Source organism: Pinus tabuliformis, chromosome J (genome assembly GCF_031772625.1).
Source record: "Pinus tabuliformis cultivar Carrire ecotype Pingquan chromosome J, CPIR1, whole genome shotgun sequence".
Classification (NCBI taxonomy): domain Eukaryota; kingdom Viridiplantae; phylum Streptophyta; class Pinopsida; order Pinales; family Pinaceae; genus Pinus; species Pinus tabuliformis.
The window spans coordinates 209,282,609-209,309,103 of NC_142295.1; the positions used below are offsets into that span (position 1 = coordinate 209,282,609).

The window sequence follows — 26,495 nt, forward strand, 5'->3', positions numbered from 1 at the left end:
CATTTATATATTTTACAATGATAATATATAAAATACTATGAATTATCATAAACCTATACATTACCTATACTCTTAAAAAATAATATATATATCTTAATAAAATATAATATACATTATTAAAAAAATAATATATATCTATTATTTAAAATTAATATCAATTTTTTAATAAAATCCATAAAAATAATATTTTTAATGATTAATAAACTTATTATTATTATTTTTATTTTTTATAACAAATAAACCACTCCAAACTCTAAATAATAATAAAAACAGGTTACAAGTACATGGTGCACAGTTCAATGCACATAACCATATTTTAATTTCAACGGTCACATTGGTCTCTGTGCAGATCATATTTTAAATACACATTTTGATGTCAAAGGCGGCATTGGGCTCTGTGCGGATGCTAGCGGCGGATTTGAAAGAGGGAAAAACTTTCGAAATTCTTGAAATCCGATATATATTATCACAGTTACACGCTTGGCCGGCAGAGCAAGAAAGAGTGGAAGGCTAAAGATTGTAGAGTATCTGATAGATGGTAGCTGGTAGGCATTTGCTAGCCTGGCCGGCAGGAGCCGGAGTGGAGAATTTTGGCCTTTCATTTGCTACCTTGGCCGACTGAGCAAGAGGGGAGAGCAGAAGATCTGAGAGATGGTGGGCTTCTTATTTTTAGCTGGAGCTTGGCGGAGAAGGAGAGAGCAGAAGATTGGAGAGATGGTGGGCTTATTTTTCGGAGAAGGAGAGAGCAGAAGATTGGAGAGATGGTGGGCTTATTTTTCGCTGGAGCTTGGCGAGAAGGAGATTGGTAGAACAAATTAGATAATAGAGCCTGACAGATTTTGGAATTTGTTGGGTTTAGACAGAAGAGCAGGACAGATTTTGCTGTTTGTTGCATTTTGATACTCTGTGTTTTCTTTTTTTCCTGGAGCATGGCCATGCTTAATTTCTGTCTGCATTTTCTTTTACTTTTTATCTATTTTGTTTCTGTTTATTTTCTTTTCCTGGTTGGTCTAGATTTGGGTTTGTTCGCTGTTTTTTTGGTTCTTGTGGTTGGTCTAGATTTGGGTTTGTTTGCTGTTCTTTTGCTTCTGGTGTGAGAGGTTGGTACTTGTTTGCTGGGTCAAAGAGCTAGGGCGATGTCGCAATAAGCAAAAGAGGGAGGGCGATGTTGCAATGAGCATAAGACTGGATGATTGATTTAATTGTGAAGACTGAGAAGGTAGGTACTGTTTTATTTATTTGGTATTTAAATTATCAGATTTAAATACATTATCAGATGACATAATTGTATTTCAATATCTCATGGATAGATTAGTGTTTCTACCAGAAGTTTTATCATATTTTTTTTTTCTTTGGATTAACTTGTGCCGTTTTCTCTTGAGGTGCAGGTGAAGAACTATATGACCATCCTGGAAAACACGGCTGCGGTGTATTTTTTAGATTACAGGTGAGATTAACGTTAACTTTTTGGTTTCTCTCCTATCTCATAAGATTAGGGATTAGATACATATGCACTATGGTTTTAGTTAAAAACTTCTTATTCCCAATTGCATTTGCATGTAAATTTGCATGTAAAGGTTGGGAAAGATTTTATAATCTTTGATGAGTTTGGTTCTTTTATGTTTCTGGTTTTTGGTTGGGAAAGACTTTATAATCTTTGATGAGTTTAGTTGTTCTGTCTTTAGTTTTTTAGTACTGTTTATGTCCTAATAGGTTTTAATTTTTGAGTATTGTTATCAAAGTTCAATAAATTGAGAGTGATTTAGTGTTAGCATAAAACCCTTGAATGTTCAAATCTAAATAAGGTTTCAGGTTTCCAGAAATTTCTTCTTAGAAATTGTTTTTAGAAGTTTATAATCTGTGATGTGTTTGGTTCTTCAATTTCTTTGGGGTTTTATTTCATAATCTGTGATGTGTTTAGTTCTTCAAATTCTTTGGGTTTTATTTTTTTGGTATTGTTTATTAGGTTTTATTTTTTGAATATTGTTTATGAAATTTCAACTTATTTGTGCTGATTTAGCATTATAGCATAAAACCCTCTAATAACCAAGTCTAAAAAAGATTTTGGGGTTTCCAGAGTCTTCTTCTTAGAAACCTTTTGTAGAAGTTCAATATGTAGAGGCTAGTAGTACAAATAATTCTGCATTCCCTGATCAGAACCACAATCTGTGATGTGTTTGGTTCTTCAATTTCTTTGGGTTTTATTTCATAATCTGTGATGTGTTTAGTTCTTCAAATTCTTTGGGTTTTATTTTTTTGGTATTGTTTATTAGGTTTTATTTTTTGAATATTGTTTATGAAATTTCAACTTATTTGTGCTGATTTAGCATTAGCATAAAACCCTCTAATAACCAAGTCTAAAAAAGATTTTGGGGTTTCCAGAGTCTTCTTCTTAGAAACCTTTTGTAGAAGTTCAATATGTAGAGGCTAGTAGTAGAAATAATTCTGCATTCCCTGATCAGAACCACAGCAGCCTGGTGATCAGAACCACAGGAGCCTCTTTACATATTCTTGGATTAACTAGACATATAACTAAGGGTATGTTAAGAGTTGAATTATACTGCTATCATGTACACTTAAGCAAATTAAGCTACCAACATACTACTCGTAAATGCGTCATTATTACCCTGTATGAGTTCATCATTATATATATAAATAAAGTGAGTTCTTAGCCCTATACGCAGCTTGCTCTTAGTATGATTAAGCTTGTTCTGAATTGAGCTCTAGTGTTCACACTATTATATGGTTTAGTAATTGAGATTAGCCTAGAATTACACCTTACCCTGATACCAATCACTAGACTGATTTAAAATGCATACTTAAAACTGCTTGAGGAATGAGCCAGTAAGGGACTTTCAAATCAGTAAGATAGAAATTCAATTAATTTAAAATTTATCCTTAAATATACTTTAGGAATGAGCCTATAAGGGATTTTAAAGGTATGAGAAATCCACCAGTGAGGTAGATGAAATATGGAGCCAGAAATGAGCATGGATGTAAGAGGATGATGTTACCAGTAAGGTGCTGTAACACACCCTTGGGAATTTTTTTTTTTTCTTAACCTATCTTATGAGGTATCTTGAGCCACCCTTGTGAACCTTTTTTTAGTAACCCATCTTATGAGGTATCCTGAGCCAGTATTAGGAGCAGTCAAACCAAACTGTTGGTGTTGGTTATCTACTTTCTATCCCTTCTTCTGGGGTTTTCCCTTCAACTAAGCTAAATAAATGCAGAAAGTGGATGTCAACTAAAAGGATCTGCCCATGAAGCTATGAGCAAGAGGGGTATTCTGGATGGTGGGGAGGAAAAGGGTGCAAGAGCATCTGGCCAGTATTATGAGCAGTCAAACCAAACTGTTGGTGTTGGTTATCTACTTTCTATCCCTTCTTCTGGGGTTTTCCCTTCAACTAAGCTAAATAAATGCAGAAAGTGGATGTCAATTAAAAGGATCTGCCATGAAGCTATGAGCAAGAGGGGTATTCTGGATGGTGGGGAGGAAAAGGGTGCAAGAGCATCTGGCCAGTAAACATTCAGATGAACCTGGTCATTCTGGTTTGTTGGATGCCAATGGTGAGAAGATTTTAATTGACACTATCACCTATTGTGCACCCAATAATTAGGGATGGAGGGCTGACATATTGCTATTAACCAGAACAGACCCAATTCAGCATGTCTTGCAGCGTAGAATACACAGTTTATTGATGCGTGTGTCTATAATTTTCTGGAAGAAAGGCTTGATGACTTTATTAGCAGGCTTTTTATTTGATGACTCACACGATTAATCATAATCAAGTGTCTAGACTTTTTGGGCTGCTGTATGGCACACAATTCTCGTGACGTGTCTAGATTTTTTGCAAAGAAAGGGTGTCAGGATTGCTCTATGAATAGCTTGCTGTGAGGACGAACAGTAAACTTTATCTATAACTTATATCTGGGGTACTTGGGGTTTCTATGTATACGTATATGGTATTGTTTGTTTTCTTAATCAGTGTAATCGGTTGTGTATCTTCCCTCTGATTTAAAATTGGTCACTTAGTGATCAGTCTGCGCTACTCAATGTCTTGATTTGATAATTGGTTGGTCACTTTGTTATCAGTCTCTAGCACTCAGTATTTTGATTTGATAATTGGTCATTTGCATAGTTTGTTACCTTGTCCAAATAAGGTGTCTGTGCCGCGGTAGATATACCAATGCGTAGTTCTGATTCACAGTCTAGCTCCCATGAACAACCATTTGGATCCACTCGAGTTTAATTAGGGTAAAGTTTTTTCCCATTTGAAAACCATTGCAATTTACGGAGACTGAATTGCCATCTTCTTTCCAATCGAGAAGTCTTTCAAGTTTAGGGCAAGATTTAAGATGGTCAATCTCTGCTGCTGGTGGATCAAGAGGTTGCTACTTGTGCAATGCCTAAATCCCCTTATTTATCAGGACTTTGATTGAATAGCTTGCATGAGAAGTTCCAGATCCTTGGAATGTCCTAGTACCACTGGAATGTCAACTTTTGACCAACAGCAGATGAGGATTGGCATTCTTCTATCTCCGCCTTGTTAAAATATGGATTTCGGTACTAGATATGTGCAATTCTTATAAAAAAATCAGATTGCCTGGAAATGCATACCCATTGTCCTCCTCCTAGGTTTTTTTGGAGTTTTGTAGCCTATCAGCTGCCCTCTCATCTTTTGCACATACAGCTAATAATTTTTTTTCTATCCCAGTTCTACGATAGATAGCATAGATAAGAAATGTATACTTCAAAGTTTCATGCTCTTCCAATTTTGAGGTGTTGTCCGGATAAATATTGCTTGAATTTTTCGACAACATGCATAAGGGTCAATATTTAGGATTTCCTTATCATAGATGCATAAAAGCTTCTCTTTGTGAATCAATTTCTACTTTGAAAAGCAATAGGCTACTGATTTTGCCTGACCAGTGTTCATGTCAGTGCTCAAGGCATCATATTTCACTTCTAAAGTCTGAGAGCCAGCCTTCTGTTACAAGTATTTGGCAGATGCCTGCTTCCGTTGGTACAGTTTGCCATGTACAGTGATTTTTTTGTTTTTTTTAATAGTCACAGTAATTCTTTGGATTTGCTTCATTTATCTATTTAGTCCAACAAACCTTTTGAAGAATGAGTTACAAGAAATGCAATGTGGTGAGTGAGGACCTTCAGATATTCAGTCTGACCCTCGCTAAACCTAGCTGTTACAGTACTGGATAGACAAACTTAAGTTACTAATGAAGTCATTTAGTTTCACCTTCTGTAACAAGTATTTGACAGATGCCTGCTTGAGTGTTACAGTTTGCCATATAGAGTGAACTTTTCGTTTGTCATAGTAATTCCTTGGATTGCCTTCATAGATAACAAACCTTTTGAAGAACGAATTACAGAAAATGCAATGTGGTGAGTGTGGACCGAACATGCAACCTTCAGTGTGATGCTCGTATTTGACAGATGCCTGCTTGAGTGTTACAGTTTGCCATGTAGAGTGAACTTTAGTTTGTCATAGTAATTCCTTGGATTGCCTTCATTTATCTATTTAGTTTAACAAACCTTTTGAAGAACGAATTACAGAAAATTCAATGTGGTGAGTGTGGACCGAACATGCAACCTTCAGTCTGATGCTCTCCAAACCTAGGTGTCACACTACGGATGACATACAAGTTCTTAATGAAGTCATTTAGTTTCACCTTCTGTTACAAGTACTTGACAGATGCCTGCTTGAGTGTTGCAGTTTGCCATGTAGAGTGAACTTTTCTTTTGTCATAGTAGTTCCTTGGAATGCCTTCATTTATCTAATTAGTTCAACAAACCTTTTGAAGAATTGATTACAGAAAAATGCAATGTTTTGAAGAATTGATTACAGAAAAATGCAATGTGGTGAGTGTGGACGGAACATGCAACCTTTAGATATTCAGTCTGATGCTCTCCAAATGTAGGTGTCACACTACTGGATAGACAAAGTTAAGTTATTAATGAAGTCATTTAGTTTCACCTTCTGTTACAAGTATTTGACAGATGCCTGCTTGAGTGTTACAGGAATGAACTTTTCTTTTGTCATAGTAATTCCCTGTATTGCTTTCATTTATCGATTTAGTGTTCAACAAACCTTTTAAAGAATGAATTACAAAAATACAATGGTGGTGAGTGTGGACCGAACATGCAACCTTCAGATCTTCAGTCTGATGCTCCCCAAACCGATCTGTCACACTACTGGATAGACAGGGGCTTTTACTAGACACAATCTGATACATGTCCAATAATTATTTTACTATTATTTCTCTCTCATCCTTAAGAGGGAATATTCTACTCTTCCAGGAACCTGAAATATATCTTCAGTCTGATGCTCTCCAAACTGATATATCATAAGATGCCTGTAGGGGGAATATTCTATTGTTCAAGGCAACCCAAAAATATATTTCTATTGCTCTTGAAGGTAAATTGCACATATCCTCTGATGCAAATTCACTATATTCATCCTGTATAATCAACAATGTATATCTTTTTTGAATGTTGTGTAGCTTTTCAAAGTAACAAATTAATCATGCATAAATAAGCTCTTCTGGACTTTGATAGATAGTTTGATCAAATATGGTACAGGTCAATTGATGTACCATATGTAAAACATACTGAATTGTACAATGGGTATGGTTCCCACCTGTACCGGTTCAGCAGAATTTATAATGGGTGTACATCGCTATTAATGCAAAAAAGACTCAATTGAGTAGTTTGTCTTACGCTGTAGGACAAAACAGATTCAATTCAGTAGTTTGTCTTACGCTGTAGGGGCAAACAGACTCAATTCAGCAGTTTGTCTTGTGCTGTAGGCCCTCGATTGCTCTCCCATCAACTTACTGAGTTACTGAGGCCAGGCCAGGCAACTGTAGTGACTTGTGTGAGCCCAATGACCTCCCCTCAGAGCGTGGCACATGAATGTAATACATATTTTAAATATATTTTGATATTCTGTGAGCGCAATGACCAATCAGAGCGTCTGGCACATGTTCTTTTAACGTAATTAATTTATTTTAAGGTAAGCTACCAAGTTGCTTAGCTTGATTGAATCAGTCAATCTTGAAGTGCGTTAATGGCTCCTAAAGTATCTTCCAGGCAGGAATTATATCTCTGTGAAATTTACAATGAGCTAATTTTTATTCTTAATCAAATATGAAAGGGTATTTAAATTTTCTTTTGTTTTTATTATCTAATGGTATATTTGTAACCAAAAATTTATTTTTCTTATTTTGTCGAACAGGCATAAAACAAGTGGACGGAGAGAGGGCTTTTGACAAGAAGTTACAACTATGGTGAGTGAAATTTTTATTAGTTACAACTATTATTTTAAAATAAAATTATTATTACAACTTTGAAGCTTCTTATTATATGAAACAGGTAAAATTATTATTACAACTTTGAAGCTTCTTATTATATGAAACAGGTATAAAAAAAATAGATTGGAAGCTTTTCCACTCAAACCCAGATGCAGAGTGTTGTAACAAAACAAAAACATTATATATGAGAAGGTAAATGGAATTGTTTTGCAATTTCATACTCCATGTTTAATGGACTAATTTTGATCTGGTTTTAAAAAAATATTTAATTGTTTGTTATTGATTATCTTAAAATATTATCAAAATTATAATTTTTTTAATGGTATGCAGGGACCAAGAAGGTAGATGGAAAGAAGAGGACCAAGAAGGGGAGTGCATTGGCAAAGGACGAAGAATCTTTGTAATTGTAATTGTATTATTATTTTTGATGTACCACTCAAAAACAATACTTCAATAATAATCAGTTTTTTTTGGAGAGGGGGTTGACCCCTTCTCCCAACCTTCCAAGATAGCATGGCCAAAGCTATCTTGGAGGAGTCTCATTGTCTTGGATGGTTGTCTTTTTCTTTTCTCTTTTTTTTTATAAGTTTTTTAATTTTAACATTTTATTTTAAGTTGTTTGGCAAACAATAATTTTATGATACAAGTCACTTTAAAATATGGTTTCTGATGTAATGATTTTTAATTTTTAATTTTATTTATATAATTAATTAATTTAAAATTAATGCTTTTACAAAAATTATTCAACTTTGTGTTTAAAAAAAATTGATTGAACATATTTACTTCTTTTTCACAGCATAGCCTTTATACCAACCAAAATGACTATAAAAATTAACTCACAAAATTACATTTTAAAATTATGTTATTTAATAAAAATTAATATTTAAAATGAATTGATGTTTTTGAAAAAAAATCTGCTTCACATTACTCTCACATGATACTTTATATACCAAGCACAAATGGTTGAAAAATAACTCATAAAATTACATTTAAAATTTTGTTATTTAATAAAAATTTATATTTAAAATTTATACAATTAAAACCCTAAATTTTACCTATTTATGTGTTGTTGTGTTGTATTGTGTTGTGTTGTTATTTGTGTTGTTGTTGTGTTGTATTGTGTTGTGTTGTGATATGTGATGTTGTGTTGTGTGTATATATAATTATGCACATTAAGATTGTGTATTTTTCATTTTAAAATTATTGAGATTTAATGTTTCAAAATATTTGTACAACAATATTATGTTATTTGGTTATGAGTATTTGAATATGAGTATTATGTTATTTGTATGAGTATCTTTACATTTTATAAATAACAAGTGGAGTATTAAAAATAACTTATAAATTTTAAAAGATAGTAATGATTTTTATTTTAAAAAGGGTCTTTCTCACAATTTTCAAAAATAGGATGCTTGAAGTTGGGAAGGAGTTGTATTTTAATTTTTATTAATTATTTTATGTAACTGTCTATTTTAGTTTTAAAATTTTAATTTTATTTTTTTTAATTTTCAAGTTTCACAAATAAGTTACATATTAATGATTTTTGATTTGTATTTCATTTAATTAATTAATATAAGATTAGTTTTGTTTTAAATTGATTTGTATTTCATTTAATTAATTAATATAAGATTAGTTTTGTTTTAAATTGGTGAACAAACTTTACATATTGCATGTCAAACTTTGATTCCAAATCTTTTGCATTATTCATATGGTTTTCATATAATACTTTATATAACTATCACAAATGATGTTTAAAATGTGATTTAACCAAAATTATATAACTATCACAAATGATGTTTAAATTGTGATTTAACCAAAAATATTAATTGGAAAATTAAAAAGTTATACAAATAAGATTATAATTTAAATATTTATTATGTGATATTGTGATGTATTGAAATGTGTTGTGTATTTTGATTGTACACAATATATTATGCATAATTTGGTGTATTTTAAATTAATTTGCGTGTGTATATATAATTATACATATTAACATTGTGTATTTTTCATTTTAAAATTATTGAGATTTAATGTTTCAAAATACTTGTACAGCAATGTTATGCTATTTGGTTACATGAGTTTGTATGAGTATTTTTACATTTTAAAATTGCATTTATACATTTATTTCACATGTTATTATTTCCTTAGCAACAAGTGGAGTATTAAAAATAACTTGTAAATTTTCAAAGATAATAATGATTTTTATTTTAAAAAGGGTCTTTTTCACAATTTTCAAAAATAGGATGCTTGAAGTTAGGAAGGAGTTGTATTTTAATTTTTAATAATTATTTTATGTAACTGTCTATTTTAATTTTATTTATTTTAATTTTCTAGTTTCACAAATAAGTTATATATTAATGATTTTTGACATGTATTTCATTTAATTAATTAATATAAGTTGGTGAACAAACTTTACATATTGCATGTCAAACTTTGATTTCAAATCTTTTGCATTATTCATATGGTTTTCATATAATACTTTATATAACTATCATTCATATGGTTTTCATATAATACTTTAAATAACTATCACAAATGATGTTTAAAATGTGATTTAACCAAAATTATATAACTATTACAAATGATGCTTACACTGTGATTTAACCAAAAATATTAATTGGAAAATTAAGAAGTTACACAAATTAGATTATAATTTAAATATTTATTATGTGATATTGTGATGTATTGAAATGTGTTGTGTTGTGTATTTTGATTCTACACATAATATATTGTGCATAATTTGGTGTATTTTAAATTAATTGAATTTTTTTATACCAATTATAAGTCATTGTAAAAATCTAAAATTGTGTTATTTAATAAAACATAATACTTAAATTAATTGATGTATTTGAAAAAAAATCAACTTCACATTTTAAATGTGTGAAGTATTGAATTGTGTTGCCTCTTGGTAATATTTAATTGTATACCTATAATATTGTGTATATTTGATGTATTTTAAATTAATTGAAACTTTTAAAATTTGAAATTTAATAAATGTTAGCTTTTATAATATTTGTACAATATGTAAATCATAAATTTCAATAAGTTTATTTTATTTTACTACCACAAACGATATTCACAAACAACATTCAAAATGTCCATAAAAAAATATTAATTGAAAAATAAAAAATTTATACAATAAGATTATAATATTATTTAAGTTTCCTTTGTATTTATTATGTGATATTGTGTTGTGTGATGTGATATTTGATTGTATACCTAATATTGTAAAAATATAAACAAAATAAATAAACTCACAAAAATAAATAAATAAATAAACATACAAAAGTGTAAAAGTATATTATAATTAAGGGAGATGTTTCTTAGTAATTTTATTTTTTAAGAATTTTAATACCCAACCATAGGTGAGCTAATATGGCTTTTCACATAATAGGATATGTAATGGTTTTTAAATTTCAAAATTTATACAAATAAGATTTTAAATTTTGTATATTTTGACAAAAAGTTACAAATGATTTCATAAAATTGCTTTCACAATTTCATGTGAGATGGTTAGTATTTATAATCATTATTTTAAAAAATATTTGATTAAAGTATTTACAACTTTTGTTATTTGTTATTACAAATTAAAGCTTCTTATTATTAATTATTTAATTGGGAAGTGAAATAAGATAAATTTTATTTTAAATTTGTGATTTTATTTTAAATTTCAATCTTTTATGGGTTACATTCCATATGGTTTTCACATATACCAACCACAAATGATATTGAAAACTTTTAAATACAAATTAACAATTTCAAATTTCAAAATATTGTCACATTCAATCTATTAGGCCATATTGGTTCAGGCTAATCTGCAAATTATGTTTCTGGACCTATTTTCTTAGCAAATGATGTAATACTTGCCATTATATTTCTTATATAATACTATCTAGCTTTTTTTGGCCTGAAAATTTTGAAATTTATACGATTTTAAATTTATATATTTTGGTACAAAATAAAATTATTGTTAAAACTTTAAAGCTAAGTGAAAGGTATCAAGAAATGAAAATAGATCGAAAAAGGTAAATGGAATTGTTTTGCAATTTCATACATAATTAGTGAAATCTATAATGGATTATTGTTTATTAGATTTTAAAAAAATATAAAATATTTAATTATATGCCCCATCAACAAAGCAAATGGAAAGAACAGGAGATGGGGAGGGGAGGGGAGGCTAGAAGTGCTTTAGTAAAAGTTTTTTTTGAAATTTTCACTTTGTGAAGTATTTTTAATTGACTATTTTACTTTAATTTTGCAAACAATAATTTCTGATTTAAACTTCCCATTTTAAAAAATTTGATTGATCATATTATAATTTTATTACATTATTTTTCATATAATAGCGCCAACCAAGAAATCAAGTGCAAATTGTATTATTATTTTTAATGTACACACTCAAACTATATTTTAATACAATTATTTTTTTTTTTTGGGGAAAGATAGCATGGCCAAAGCTATGTTAGAGGAATTTCAAATTTTCAAGAATATATTTTTAATTACTTTTAACATTTTTCTCACATTTACATTACATACATTATTTTTTCACAAAATCAAGTTAAAATTCTTAAAAAGAAAAACAATAGAATTTGCAATGGGGCTTTGGCCATGCTATGATGACTATTACTATATTAAAATCTATAAATCAAATGAAAAATATCCATTTATTAAAAAAATCAAAATTTTGATTTTTGTCCAAATATTACAAAAGGCCTCTATTAATTTAAAATACACCAAATAATGCACAATATTATATATAGGCATACAATCAAGCAATACATTTCAATTACATTACAAGGCAACTTAAATAATTTATTTATTTATATATATATTTTTTAATTTTCCAATTAATATATATATATATATATATATATATATATATATATATATATATATATATTTCCAACATTTTAAATATCATTTGTAATTTAAAATCTACATACATATTTTTATAATAAAAATACAAATTTACATTTTCATAACCATATAACATAATCTTGTTTTACAAATATTTTTAAAACATTAAATCCCAATAACATTAAATTAATTTAAAATACACCATATTACACAAGAAGTTATGTGTATAATCATTATTATCACAACACTAACATAAATAAGTAATAAGATATTAATTATATAATTTTATGAGTTAATTTTCATAGTCATTTATGTTTGGTTTATCCATATCAAGTGAAAGTATTGTCATTGTGAAAAGAGATAACTATACTCAATCATTTTTACTTTTATTTTCCAATTAATATTTTTTAATAATATTTTAAACATCATGGTGGAAGTGGAATTTTAAAATGTAAATTTAAAATCTATATACATCTTCTTATAATAAAAATACAAATTTACATATTCACAACCATATAACATTACATTGTTTTACAAATATTTTTAAAACATTATATACCAATAACAAATTAATTTAAAATACACCATATTACACACTAAGTTAGTGTATAATCATTATTACTATCACAACACAACATTAATTTTCATGGTCATTTGTGTTTGGTTTATAAGATACCAAGTGAAAAGTATTGTGAATGTGAAAAGAGATGAGTATACTTAAATCAAATTTAAAATTTGAGGTTGGATTTCTTTTTCAAACACATCAATTAATTTTGAGTATGTTTTGTTAAATAAAACAAATTTAGATTTTTACATTGATTTGTGGTTGGTATAAAAATTTTTAATTAATTTAAAATACACCAAATTATACACAATATTATATGTGTACAAACAAAATACACAACACCAAACATTTTCAATACATTACATTATTACATTATAACACAACTTAAATAAATATTCAAACTATAATCTTATTTGTATCACTTTTTATTTTTTCAATTAATATCTTTGGTTAAATCACATTTCAAACATCCTATTTGATTGGTATATAGGGTATTATATGAAAACCATATGAATGATGAAAAAGATTTGAAATCAAAATCAGAAATCATTAATATATCACTTATTTGTGAAACTGCAAAATTAAAATAAATAAAGATAAAATTTTAAAACCACAATAAACAATTACATAAAATAATTACTAAAAATTAAAATACAACTCCTTCCTAACTTTAGGTGTGCTATCTTTGAAAATTGTGAGGAAGACAACCATTTTTGAAATAAAAATTATTATTATCTTTGAAAGTTTACAAGTTCATTTTTAATACTCCACTTGTTGCGAGGGAAATAATATCATGTGAAAGAGATGTATAAACTTAGTTCTAAAATGTAAAAATAAAATCTATATACATTTATTTGTAATAAAAATACAAATTCAGATACTAGTAAGAAAATAACATAACATTGTTTTTTTTTTTTTTTTGGAAAAAATCTGTAACTTTTTATTAAAGAATGAAAAGTTACAATTGCAGATGCATGATGCATTTCCATAAGCTGCCCAATGGGCTCCAGTGCCATGGCACCCGACGCAACGTTATATGACTAACATGCAAAGAACGATGAGAAGAAATTAGAGAGAGAGAGAGGAAGAGAAATGAAAGCAAAAAACTGAATATACTTAAACGCTTCAGGTTTTTCTTCCTTTTTTCTTTTCGACCTTGCGCCACTCTCCTTGGGTGGGCTCAATCGAGGCTATGACTAACTGTGTTTCAGCTTTCTGCAAGCCTGATTCCTTGTCTGAATCTGATGTGTCTGAATGGTGGTGCCGTTTTATCCCTCCCATATTCTGGTCATCGTTTATCTTCTCTGCCTGATTTGGATGAAACTGTGGAGCCTTGTTGTCTGATATGTTTTCCTTCTGATTCCCTGTTTCAGCTTCCTCTATGATGGTATCATCCTCTTCTGCTTCTGATTCTTCGTCTTCTGATATCGAAGAGGCTTTCGTTTCCGAGTCTCTCTTCTTTACGACATCATCTATATTCTGCCATCCTTTGGGCTTCCTTTGTTGTGGCTTGCTCTTGTTGAGGCTTTTGCATGCATTGTACAGATGACCTGTTTGTTGACATCCCCTGCATCTGAAAGCTGTATTCTCATAGTCCAAAGATTGCTTCCACTGTGAATTGTTGAAGTTCAGAATGATGCTTTCAGGTAATCCTTGGCTAAGATCTACCTCGACACATATTCTAGCAAAAGTAAAGATTCCCTTTATGTGTCTCTCTGTATCAATCTTTAACGTTCTTCCAAGGGTATTCCCTATAACTAATAAGGCCTTGGAGTGCCAAAAATGTATCGGGAGATTATGCAGCCTTACCCATACTGGCATCCTTGATACCACCATAGTATTGGCATCAAACTCCGGGAACCATGGGGTGACAAAAAGTCCCGCACTGCCCCAGAACCATGGCCCTTCATTGAGAATTTTTTCCTTTTCTTCTTCTACGAGGAAAGTTACTATGAAGAAACCCTTAGAGCATAGGTGGATTTGGCAGTTTTTTGTCCAGACCGTGTGGATCCATTGGTATAATGCATCGGTTCTAGGCCAAAAGCCGTTAAATCTACAAATAACAACATTTTTTTGTAGATCTGAGAATATGTACTTTACCTCTGGTAAATCCAGAGAGATGGAGGGACTCTCTGGCGATTGATCCACGATATACTGCCCTGGAGGTACATTAGCAGCTGTGGATTCTTTCCCCTTTGGAGGTTCTTTCCCTTTGGCTGCATCGCGATAGGTACCTGTAGGTTTTGAGGAAGCTCCCTTAGATCCACCTCGCAATCGGTGATTGAGGATAATAGTTGAGTCCTTTGCAACCCTGTAATGCTGGAGTGTGTGTTGATCCTGCAAGCATAGCCCTGAAAATAATAGAATTTGTAATGCAGCTGGAATTCCCAGTTTGTCCTGGATCTCTTTTTTTAACTCCAATACCCTCATCCGTTCCCAGATCTGCACACAAACGTGTCTGCCTTCTGTTGATCTGATAAAGATTTGCTTCAGATCCGCTGTGTCTGCCTTGATCAATTCCCGTTTTACGAATTTGAGTTCTGGATCTGGCGGACTTCCATCTATCTTCTGCCTGGATCTGGCCAGATCTGATAGATCCACCCCGGATCTACAGTGTTTGGCCAGATCTGATGAGCCGTTTCCCAGATCAGGGCTCCTGGTGAGGCGATCTCTCATTTGCACGACGTTACCCTGGACGAAGGCTCCATCGGGCCCTGTGACATCTAGGGCCTTGGTACGTCCTCCATTCTCATGCTCGTCCGTGGACTCGACGGCCTCTCCCTCGGCCAGCGATCGAAACCCATTGGAATGAATCGAAGTCTGATGCACAGACAGGTCCTCGCTGCCATCATCAGGGGTCTTTCCAGATCTCTTCCCCTCAGACATGGTTCGAATCCCTCCGCCTTCTCTCCCCAATAACATAACATTGTTGTACAAATATTTTGAAACATTAAATAACTTTAAATTATTTTAAAATACACCATATTACACAGAATGTTAATGTGTATAATTATATATACACACAAAGAATACATAATACAACATATCACAACACAACACAACATCACATATCACAACACTAGACAACACAACAGAAACATAATAAGTAAAAATTAAGGGTTTAATTGTATAATTTTTAAATATTACTTTTTATTAAATAACAAAATTTTAAATGTAATTTTACTAGTTATTTTTCAACCATTTGTGCTTGGTATATAAGGTATCATGTAAAAGTTATGTGAATGTGAATGTGAAAGTGCTTGGTATATAAAATATTATGTGAGAGTAATGTGAAGTTGACTTTTTCTCAAAAACATCAATTCATTTTAAATATTAATTTTTATTAAACAACATAATTTTAAAATGTAATTTTATGAGTTAAGTTTTACAGTCATTTTGGTTGGTATAAAAAGGCAATTAAATGTAATACAAGTAATGTAAATGTGAATATAAAGTTGAATATTTTTTTTGTTGACACCTAATCCGAAACGGATGGGTGAACTGGAGAGTCATAAGGAAGATGAACTGATCCGTTGTATTTATGTATATAAATATGAGTTAACTAATGAATAATAATAGTTAGTTTTCTCTCTCGCTCATTCTGGAGTTACCCTGGCCTGACATGGTATCAGAGCACAGGTCCCAGAAATAGTTGTAACTCCTGCTGTTCTGAGAGCTGCTCATACCTGAGCGCTGCTCTCTCCTGAGCGCTGCTATGCTCTGACATCCTGAGCGCTACTCTGACTGCGCCCTCTCAGATCATGAGTAATTGATACTGAATGTGCGTTGATGCGTTTCTAATTGCCTCTGACTGCCAGAGACTGCGCCCTCTCAGATCATGAGTAATTGATACTGAATGTGCGTTGATGCGTTTCTAATTTTTAAATTGATATTGAATGCCTCTGACTGCCAGAGACTGCGCCCTCTCAGATCATGAGTAATTGATACTGAATGTGCGTTGTTCCTAGGATCAATCTTACGCCAAAGAGACTCCGGTTCTCCTGTGGGCTCATGCGTATTTCTGGGTCTAGAACTAAACTGAATTTGCTCTGTATTCATACTGCTTGAAACGGACGTGAGCCTCGGCTCCTCCCCCAAGATGTGCCATTGACTGCATATTCATTATTGCAATTCGAAATCCGCCTTGGCTCTGGCCTTTTTTTTTTAAGTCAAATCGTTTTGCAAAGTCCGACTTCTTTTGCGGAATCTCTTCGAATTCTCCTCGGCTGGTAGGCGACTGAGAGATGGTTTATCGTAGGCCTGTGTAGGTTTGGGTATTCTCCAGAATGTTGGTTCACTTACGGACTGATACCATGATTTCTTTGTGATCAGTAGGCGACCCAAAACGTGTAATGTCTGTATTTTGTCCATATTGTGCAGAGTAGAGGCAACATTACAGTTTTTTCAAGATAACTATTTGACCGTTTATATTGGTTTTTAAGAGAATCACCAGGCGCAGGATCTTGGCAGAGATTGTAGGCAAATGAAGGATATTTTTGGGACCGAAGTCCTCCATCTCCATCGTTATGAAGCCTGAAGCCGATGCCACCTCTGTCTACACCTCAAATATTTCCCCATCGCACCTCTGTATGGTATGGTAGCTGGTTTGCGCAGTTTGATTATGCATATAACCAAATGACTTGCACAGTTTGATTATGGTAGCTGGTTTGCGCAGTTTGATTATGCAGTGTAATTGCGCAGTTTGTTATGACTTTAAACTTGATTCATCTCAAAAAGTTTGAGAATGACAAGAAAGATGATTTTAATGGCGCTATAATGTTGTGCTGTTGATATGTATTTATGATGGCAGTTTTAAGTATTGCGTTGTAAGCAGTTTTCAGAGGGGTTATATAAGCAGTTTTCAAAAGCTTTCAAAGTCATATCAGTCAAAACATTTTATATATCAAAGCATTTGTGGAGGTGATATAGTGATATTGCACAGTTTTTTATTTTTGGTAATGCTGTATTGAAGCATAAAGTGATATAATATTTCAATGAAATTCTGATGCCTTCTGTCACACAGTAGAGGGATTTGTAGAAAATATAGTGCATAAGGCTGTAAGAAAGTTTTTTTTTATCAAGCAGAAGTATTTTTTTACAGAATGCATTCAATCATCTCTATGGTCGGTATTGTTCTCACTGGCAAGGAGAACTATTCTGAATGGTCTAGGATGGTAAAACACACCCTCATCTACAATGAGCTGTGGAAAGGAGTGTGTGTCGGAGAAGAAGACAAAGACCCTGTGCAGCCTACATCAGATAAAGAACTTGTCATTTGGGAAAACAAGAACAGCAAAGCCTATGCATTGATCGCAGCATCTGTAAATGAAGAAGTAAGTCGTCATATTTCGTCCTATTCCACTGCCTTTGAAGCTTTACAAAAGCTGAAAGAACTCTATGATTCACATTCTGCACTTGAAGTTGTTCAACTCATGATTAAACTCTTCACTCTTGAACTGAAAAATAATGATCCCCTTGCTCTTGCATCTGAAATAAAGTCTATAATGCATGATATTAAATCCACTAAGGTTGAGCTGGATATCTCTCTTATTGCCTTTCTCAAAGCACTCTATCCTACCTACTCTAATTATTTTGAGTCTTTACAAGCAAATGGAAATCTTAAAGACATAACCTTTGAGTCTCTTGTGAAAAAGTTTGCTGAAAGAGAGAAAGCCTTTGGAAAGAAAACAGTCCCTGAATCTTCTGAAGAGACTGTTTTCCTTGCTCATAAAGAAAAGCATCCTGCTCAAGATTCTACAAGAGGAAGAGGTGGACGAAGAGGAAGAGGAAGATACTTCAGAGGCAGGGGGGGCAGACATTCTCAAGCAGAAAAGGCAGATCTACATTGCATTCGCTGCAAACGAAATGGATCACATGATGCTTCTACATGCAAGCTACCATGGGACAAGGTTGAGCAGAGAAGAAACCAGCAGAAAGGTAAAATTGATGACACAGACAAAGGTAAAGCACCTGAATCCGCTCACTATATTGAGGCACAATGTAACATTGGAGTAAATGAAGACTTGTTTAATGCTTCACTTGCTTCTTCGAAAAATGACTGGTTGCTTGATTCAGGAGCAACCTGTCATATGACTCATAGGAAAGATTTTTTTGAAGATTTCACTGACAATGTTGATGGAGCAGTATACTTTGCAGATCAGTCAAAAATCAAGCCATCAGGGCTTGGCACAATCAGGCTTAAACTGCCTGGTTTTCCAGACTTTCTTCTGGATCATGTTCTATATCTCCCACAGCTCAAGAGAAACTTGCTGTCCCTGGTCCACATCCGCTAACAAGGTCACTCCATTCATATGTTTGATGGAAAGCTTGAGGTAAGAAAGGCATCTGACCATTCACTTGTCATGAGGGGTATACAAGAAGAAAGACTTCTTAAACTGCAAGGAACCTCTGCTCATGCACAACATTTTTCATATATTTCTCATCATGAAGAAGGTACACTTCCATCAAGTTTATTATGGCATGCTAGATTTGGACATTTAAACTATGATAGTCTCCGCTTGTTGAAGAAAAATGGTGTTGTTGGTTTGCCTACAATTCCTAGAAAACATAAGCAATGTGATGCTTGCATTCTAGGAAAGCATAGCAAACAGTCTTTTCATGATTCACATTCAAGAGCACATAGGAAGCTTGAACTCATTCATTCAGATTTATGTGGTCCAATGCCTGTTTCTTCTGCAAATGGAAATAAATATATCATGACATTTATTGATGATTACCCCAGAATGTGTTGGGTTTATTTATTGAAGAACAAATCTGATGCTTTTCAAACATTCAAGAATTTTCATAAATGGATTGAAAATGATGCACAATCTCATATTGGGTCTATTCACACTGATAATGGAAAAGAATATACATCAAATGAATTTGAACACTATCTTCGCCAACATGGGATTAAACATCAAACAACTGTGCCTTATAATCCTCAACAGATGGTGTAGCTGAAAGAATGAACAGAACAATTTTGAATATGGTACAATCCATGCTTTTCTTCAAAAATGTAAAGACAATGTTTTGGGATGATGCTGTTCTATGTGCTGCATATATAAAGAATAGATGTCCATCTAGTGCTATAAGAAACAAGACTCCTTATGAATTGTGGTATGCTTTTTTATAAAAGCATAGTTAATTAGATTAATTATAAATCAGAAAATTATTGTTTGCAAAATTATCTGAAATAAATTGTTAAAAGTAAAATAAAAGCATAGTTAATTAGATTAATTATAAATCACTAAATCAGAAAATTATTGTTTGCAAAATTATCTGAAATAAAATGTTAAAAGTAAAATATTCCTTTAAAAAAACTGAAGCAAAATAAAATTTAAGGCTATCCAAGACAATGAGACTCCTCCAAGATAGCTGTGGCCATGCTATCTTTGAAGGTTGTGAGAAGGGTCAACCCCCTCTCCAAAAAAATCTGATTATGTATTAAAATATAGTTTTTGATGAGTACATAAAAATTAATAATACAATTTACAATTACAAATATACTAAGAAATATTCTTCTTAATATATGATAATTCTGTGCCCAAAAGCCTTTGCCAAAGCAGTCCCCTCCTTTGTTCTTTCCATCTACCTTTTTGATCCTGACCTTCTTGATCCCTGCATACAATTAAAAGATTATAATTTTGATGATAAATTTATTTTAAAATAATAAATAACAAAAAATTAAATATTTTTAAGAGGCCATCAAAATTATAGTCCATTAAACATGCAGTATGAAATTGCAAAACAATTCCATTTACCTTCTCATATATAATTTTTGTTGTTACAACACTCTATTTGGGTTTGAGTGAAAAAGCTTCCCATCTATTTTTTTATACCTGTTTCATATGATAAAAAGCTTTGCTGTTTTAATAATAATTTTATTTTAAAATAATAAATAACAAAAACAATTAATTAAATATTTTTAAAAATAATAATTATAACTAATAAAAATTTCACTCACCATTTCACATGAAACTGTAAAAGTAATTCCATCTCCTCATTTATAACTTCTTGTCAAAAGCCCTAAAGCTTTCCATCTATTTTTTTATACCTGTTTCATATGATAAGAAGCTTTACTATTTTAATAATAATTTTATTTTAAAATAACAAATAACAAAAACAATCAATTAAATATTTTTAAAATAATGATTATAACTAATAAAAATTTCACTCACCATTTCACATGAAACTGTAAAAGTAATTCCATCTCCTCATTTATAACTTCTGGTCAAAAGCCCTAATTAAACTCGAGTGGATCCAAATGATTGTTCATGGGAGATAGACTGTGAATCAGAACTACGCATTGGTATATCTACCGCGGCAGAGACACCTTGTTTGGACATTGTAACAAAGTTACAAACTATGCAAATGACCTATCAAATCAAAATACTGAGTGCTAGAGACTGATAACAAAGTGACCAACCATTTATCAAATCAAAACATTGAGTAGCACCTCATAAGATAGGTTAAGAAAAAAAAAGTTTACATGGGTGTGTTACAGCACCTTACTGGTAACATCATCCTCTTACATCCATGCTCATTTTTGGCTCCATATTTCATCTACCTCACTGGTGGATTTCTAACACCTTTAAAATCCCTTACAGGCTCATTCCTAAAGTAGATTTAAGGATAAATTTTAAATTAATTGAATTTCTATCTTACTGATTTGATTTCTGACACCTTTAAAGTCCCTTACTGGCTCATTCCTAAAGCAATTTTAAGGATACATTTTAAATCAATTATAATAAAGTCAAAAGACTAAAGGAATCTGACTCATTCTTAAAGCAGTTTTAAGAATGCACTTTAAATCAATTATAATAAAGTCAAAAGACTAAAAGAATCTAACTAGTGAATGTACCCTAGGGCCTACCTACATTAAGCTCCTATGTTATAATTGTACAGACACTAAACACAGTGAAGGGACCCTGTTTAAATGCTCCTAAGTTATGACGGTATATAGACACTATATAGTGGCATTATAAATATTCAGAAAGTGCGAACATTTTTACATTTTCTTTGTCCACTTTAGCAGGAGATGGACTATGAGTTGGGATAAGAGTTATCCACCATGGTTGACCATGGCTAGTTGTTATAGGATGGGGAAAAGAATATTTGGGTGGTTTCCTTTTGGTGAAGTTTTTCTGCACTAACTTTGTACCTTTTAGGAGGGTTAAATCCTTTCCTCAACAAACTCATCAATGGATAACCGGGCACTTCGTTGTAAGTTATGAGGGAACGGGCACCACATTGCTCTGGGGAAAAATTAATAAATGGAACTTGTTAAAGGCTTATATATGGATGGAATTAGATAGATAAAAATGTACTTGTAATTCTTATAATGTTGTTGAACAGAGAAAAATGGATTGTTGTTTGGGAGTTGTTTGATGTAAGAGAATATTTTCTTTGGTTTGGAGATAGGTTAATTGCTCTGGCTTTGACTACTTCTACCCCTAAAGGGAGATTATCAACAAATACAGGATACTCCAGTGTTACCAGTCTTACTCTCTAAGACTAGTTGTTATTGGCATAAATAAACACAATAGAAACATAAGGAATGAGCTGGGTTTCTGTCCATCTAAGATCAATATGCAAGGGAATGCAAAGCATAAATGCTAGTGTATTACTCTCTTAAATTGAAAAAACCTAAAAGGCATTTTTATGGGCCTGGGTTACAGAAATGTTTGCAGTAGTAGTAGACTGAATAGGAAGGAAAATGTAGGAAGTACATTTCTTTTCAACCTTTTCCAAACCATTTATGTAGGGATTGATTTTGGACAAAAGTATACTAATTTGCTTCAGGTTAATATTGTGTAGAATGAAAAGAAAGAGCTTAGGGTGAACTACTTATTAGAACAAATCACATACCTAGGATTTGTCCCACCTTAGAGTAAACAAAGGTGCAAACCCTTGTCAAGTATTTGAACCTTCTTTCCCTAGCTATCCTAGGTAGGCCCCAAGCACACTTTGTGCCAGTTCACTGTTATAGGTAATAAAATGGTTAGTCTGTCACTCAACTAAACAAGAAACATCCAATAACCAAATTATCTGTTTACAAAAGTAAAGGGACTAAAAGAATTTTAATAAAATTTAACTCACTTATTGAACTTCTACAAACAATGTCTAAAAAGAAAATTCTGGAAACCAAATTTTTTCTGCAAATTTAAACATTAGAAGGTTTTATGCTAACAACACCAATTAATTGTTGCAAGTCACTGAATGGTTAATAATCTCACTCCAAATAGGCTCAACCTATTAGTTTATAAACTCAACATGGCTTGGACTTCTGGTCAGTCTTTACATTTTAAATGTCCAATAACCAAAATCTATTTGCAAAATGCACAGAGGAAAAAAAAAAACTCTAATAAAATTGCAACAAAATTCTACTTGCATACTGAACTTCTACACAATAATAATAAACTAAAAATAAAACAAAAACACACCAAAAACAAACAAACAACATTGAAAAAAATTGAAGAATATTCTGGAAATCCCAAAATTTTCTTTAGACTCGAGCATTAGAGGGTTTTGTGCTGATGCTAAATGAGCACCATGCACTAGCCCCACTTGGATATGGTAGTCAGACTAAATATTAATGCCACTAAGCATTATACTACTTAATTCAATAAGGTTAGCACTTACATTATTAATCTAAGTTTATACTACCATTAAGGTGAAATTACAGTATTCAGGTGGAGAAGTTCAATAAGTAACACGAGTTATACTCGCTCTTTATCAATGAGTACGCTCTAAAGTCATATTACTCTTGATTACCTCGTATGTCCATAGTATATAGTTAAGGTAACTAATGGACAAATTTGAATCTTAACCAGTACAATAAAGCTATGACATAAACAGTAGAAATACAAGAGTTATGTGCTATATAAAGCATCACTATTCCGAGCCTTACAGGTACCCTTAATTAGATTGCGTTAGTGTTGTAAAGGTTTTATCTTGAGTGACTAGAGCAATTGACTGTACTCCATATTACCCTGCCACTAGCCCCATGGTTTATATGGTTTATATTGTACTCAGTGGATACTAATATATTGTAATCTAGTCTATGGCCTTGGTATTGTATTAATTGGGTATGATATGCATGTAATTAAAGCATAGTTTGGCATGTGAGCTATTATACATAGTACTATTGATTACTGGGGTTATTTACAGGTCATTCTATTCAGTCTTGTTGACCTGAATCACGACTAACTCTTTAATCTGAGTGCAGGTCATCATTCTAGAGATTGGTATCAGGGTAAGGTGTAATTCCAGGCTAATCTCAATTACTAAACCATATAATAGTGTGAACACTAGAGCTCAATTAACATAGTAGCAAGTGTTATACGTCACAAAATAGCTTAAGCATACTAAGAACAAGCTGCATATAGGGCTAAGAACTCACTTATATTCCATGAAAACCGGTATTACACTCTGATCACTCACCACGTAGTAGTTCTATTATCTCATGTAGCATCTATCTAGAAGAATATTTGCTAGTTTACAAGTTGCTTATTTATCTATATAATGATGAACTCATACAGGGTAATAATGACGCATTTACGAGTAATATGCTGGTAGCTTAATTTTCTTAAGTGTACATGATAGCAACGTAATTCAACGCTTAACATACCCTTAGTTATATGTCTAGTTAATCCAAGAATTATTTGTACTACTAGCCTCTACAGGTTGAACTTCTACAAAAAGTTTCTAAGAAGAAGACTCTGAAACCCCAAAATCTTTTTTAGACTTGGTCATCAGAGGGTTTTATGCTAATGATAAATCAGCACAAATATGTTGAAATTTCATAAACAAATATTCAAAAAATATGAAATTTCATAAACAAATATTCAAAAAATAAAACCCAATAAATAGTATCAAAAAAATAAAACCCCAAAAAATTGAAGAACCAAACACATCACAGATTATGACTTCTAGAAACAATTTCTAAGAAGAAATTTCTGGAAACTTGAAACCTTATTTAGATTTGAACACCCTAACACTAAATCAGTCTCAATTTATTGAACTTTGATAACAATACTCAAAAATTAAAACCTATTAGGACATAAACAGTACCAAAAAAACTAAAGACATAGAAAAACTAAACCCATCAAAGATTATAGAGTCTTTCCCAACCAAAAACCAGAGACATAGAAGAACCAAACTCATAAAAAATTATAAAATCTTTCCCAACCCTTACATGCAAATGCAATGGGGAATAAAAAGCTTTTAACTAAAACCATATAAACCATAGTGCATATGTATCTAATCCCTAATCTTATGAGATAGGAGAGAAACCAAAAAGTTAACGTTAATCTCACCTGTAATCTCAAATATACACCTCAGCCGTGTTTTTCCACGACTATTTATTGGTCATCTAGTTCTTCACCTGCACCTCAAGAGAAAACAGCACAAGTTAATCTAAAAGAAAAAAATATGATAAAACTTTCCGTAAAAAACATTAATCTATCCATAAGATATTGAAATACAATTATGTCATCCTAAAATTCAAATAATATAATATTACTATCAAAAATTTAAATAACAAATAATTCAAATAACATAATATTACTATCAAAAATTTAAATAACAAATAAATAAAACAGTACCTACTTTCTCAGTCTTCAGAATTAAATCAATCATCCCGTCTTATGCTCATTGCAACATCGCCCTCCCTCTTAACCAAACAAACAAGTACCAACCTCTCAAACCAGAACCAAAAGAACAGCAAACAAACCCAAATCTAAACCAACCAGGAAAAGAAGGAAAATAAAATAAACAGAAACAAAATAGATTTAAAAAAAAATGCAGACAGAAATTAAGCATGGCCATGCTCCAGAAAGAAAAGAAAACACAAAGTATCAAAATGCAACAAATAGCAAAATCTGTCCGGCCCTTCGGTCTAAACCCATCAAATTCCAAAATCTGTCAGGCTCTATTATCTAATTTGTTCTATCAATCTCCTTCTCCGCCAAGCTCCACCAAAAGAACAAGTATAGCACAAAAGTATTCCATTCAACCATAAAGTACAAGTATAGCACAAAAGTAATGGATTCAACATAAAAGTTTGAGTAGCTAGTCTTTTCAACTTCTTAATAAACCAAATATCGAATGATATAAATGATATATTAAAACACAACCAAAAAATCAATACAATGCAAGTGCAGACATCTTCAAAATAAAAGGAGATAAAAATGTGAATATAAATTTTGAAATTCTTAATCTTGTAAATCTGGTAAAGAATATCTTATGAATATAAAGGAAGATATTCCAATCCTTTTTGTCCATGTAAAAAATAATAATTACCAGATATAAATATTTGCATTTGCATATCTACATTAATAGTAGCTTTTAGTTTGTGCAATAGGTGCTTCCACAAAGTTGGTGGTTAAAAAAGTGGCAATGAGATGTGCACGAATGTATGTACACACATACAAATGCACTCATGTAGTTGATCATGATTCCCTCCATTCATAATTATTGGGTGCACAATAGTTGATCATGTCAATAAAAATCTTCTCACCATTGGCATCCAATGAACCAGAATGCCCAGGTTCATCTTTTACTGGCCAGATGCTCTTCCACCCTTTTCCTCCCCATCTAGAATACCCCTCTTGCTCATAGCTTCATGGGTAGATCCTTTTAATTGACATCCACTTTCTGCATTTATTTCTCTTAGTTGAAGGGAAAACCCCAGAAGAAGGGATAGAAAGTGGATAACCAACACCAACAGCTTGGTTTG

General features: G+C 31.9%; 2 long non-coding RNA genes across 3 annotated transcripts; one reads left to right on the top strand and one right to left on the bottom strand.

Moving 5' to 3' along the window:
• Positions 1-503: 503 nt before the first annotated feature.
• Positions 504-7,831, top strand: LOC149226426 (uncharacterized). The gene is made up of 5 exons (XR_016247034.1): positions 504-1,219; positions 1,389-1,447; positions 7,257-7,308; positions 7,440-7,524; positions 7,663-7,831. It is a non-coding gene; the product is annotated as an uncharacterized LOC149226426 (long non-coding RNA).
• A 12,294-nt stretch (positions 7,832-20,125) lies between these two features.
• Positions 20,126-25,728, bottom strand: LOC149226427 (uncharacterized). Of its 2 annotated transcripts, none has more exons than XR_016247036.1 (3): positions 25,367-25,728; positions 25,075-25,142; positions 20,126-20,374 (listed from the first exon to the last, which is right to left on the bottom strand). It is a non-coding gene; the product is annotated as an uncharacterized LOC149226427 (long non-coding RNA). The 2 variants fall into 2 exon arrangements; XR_016247035.1 differs by having other exon boundaries at positions 25,363-25,728.
• Between the last annotated feature and the right edge of the window lie 767 nt (positions 25,729-26,495).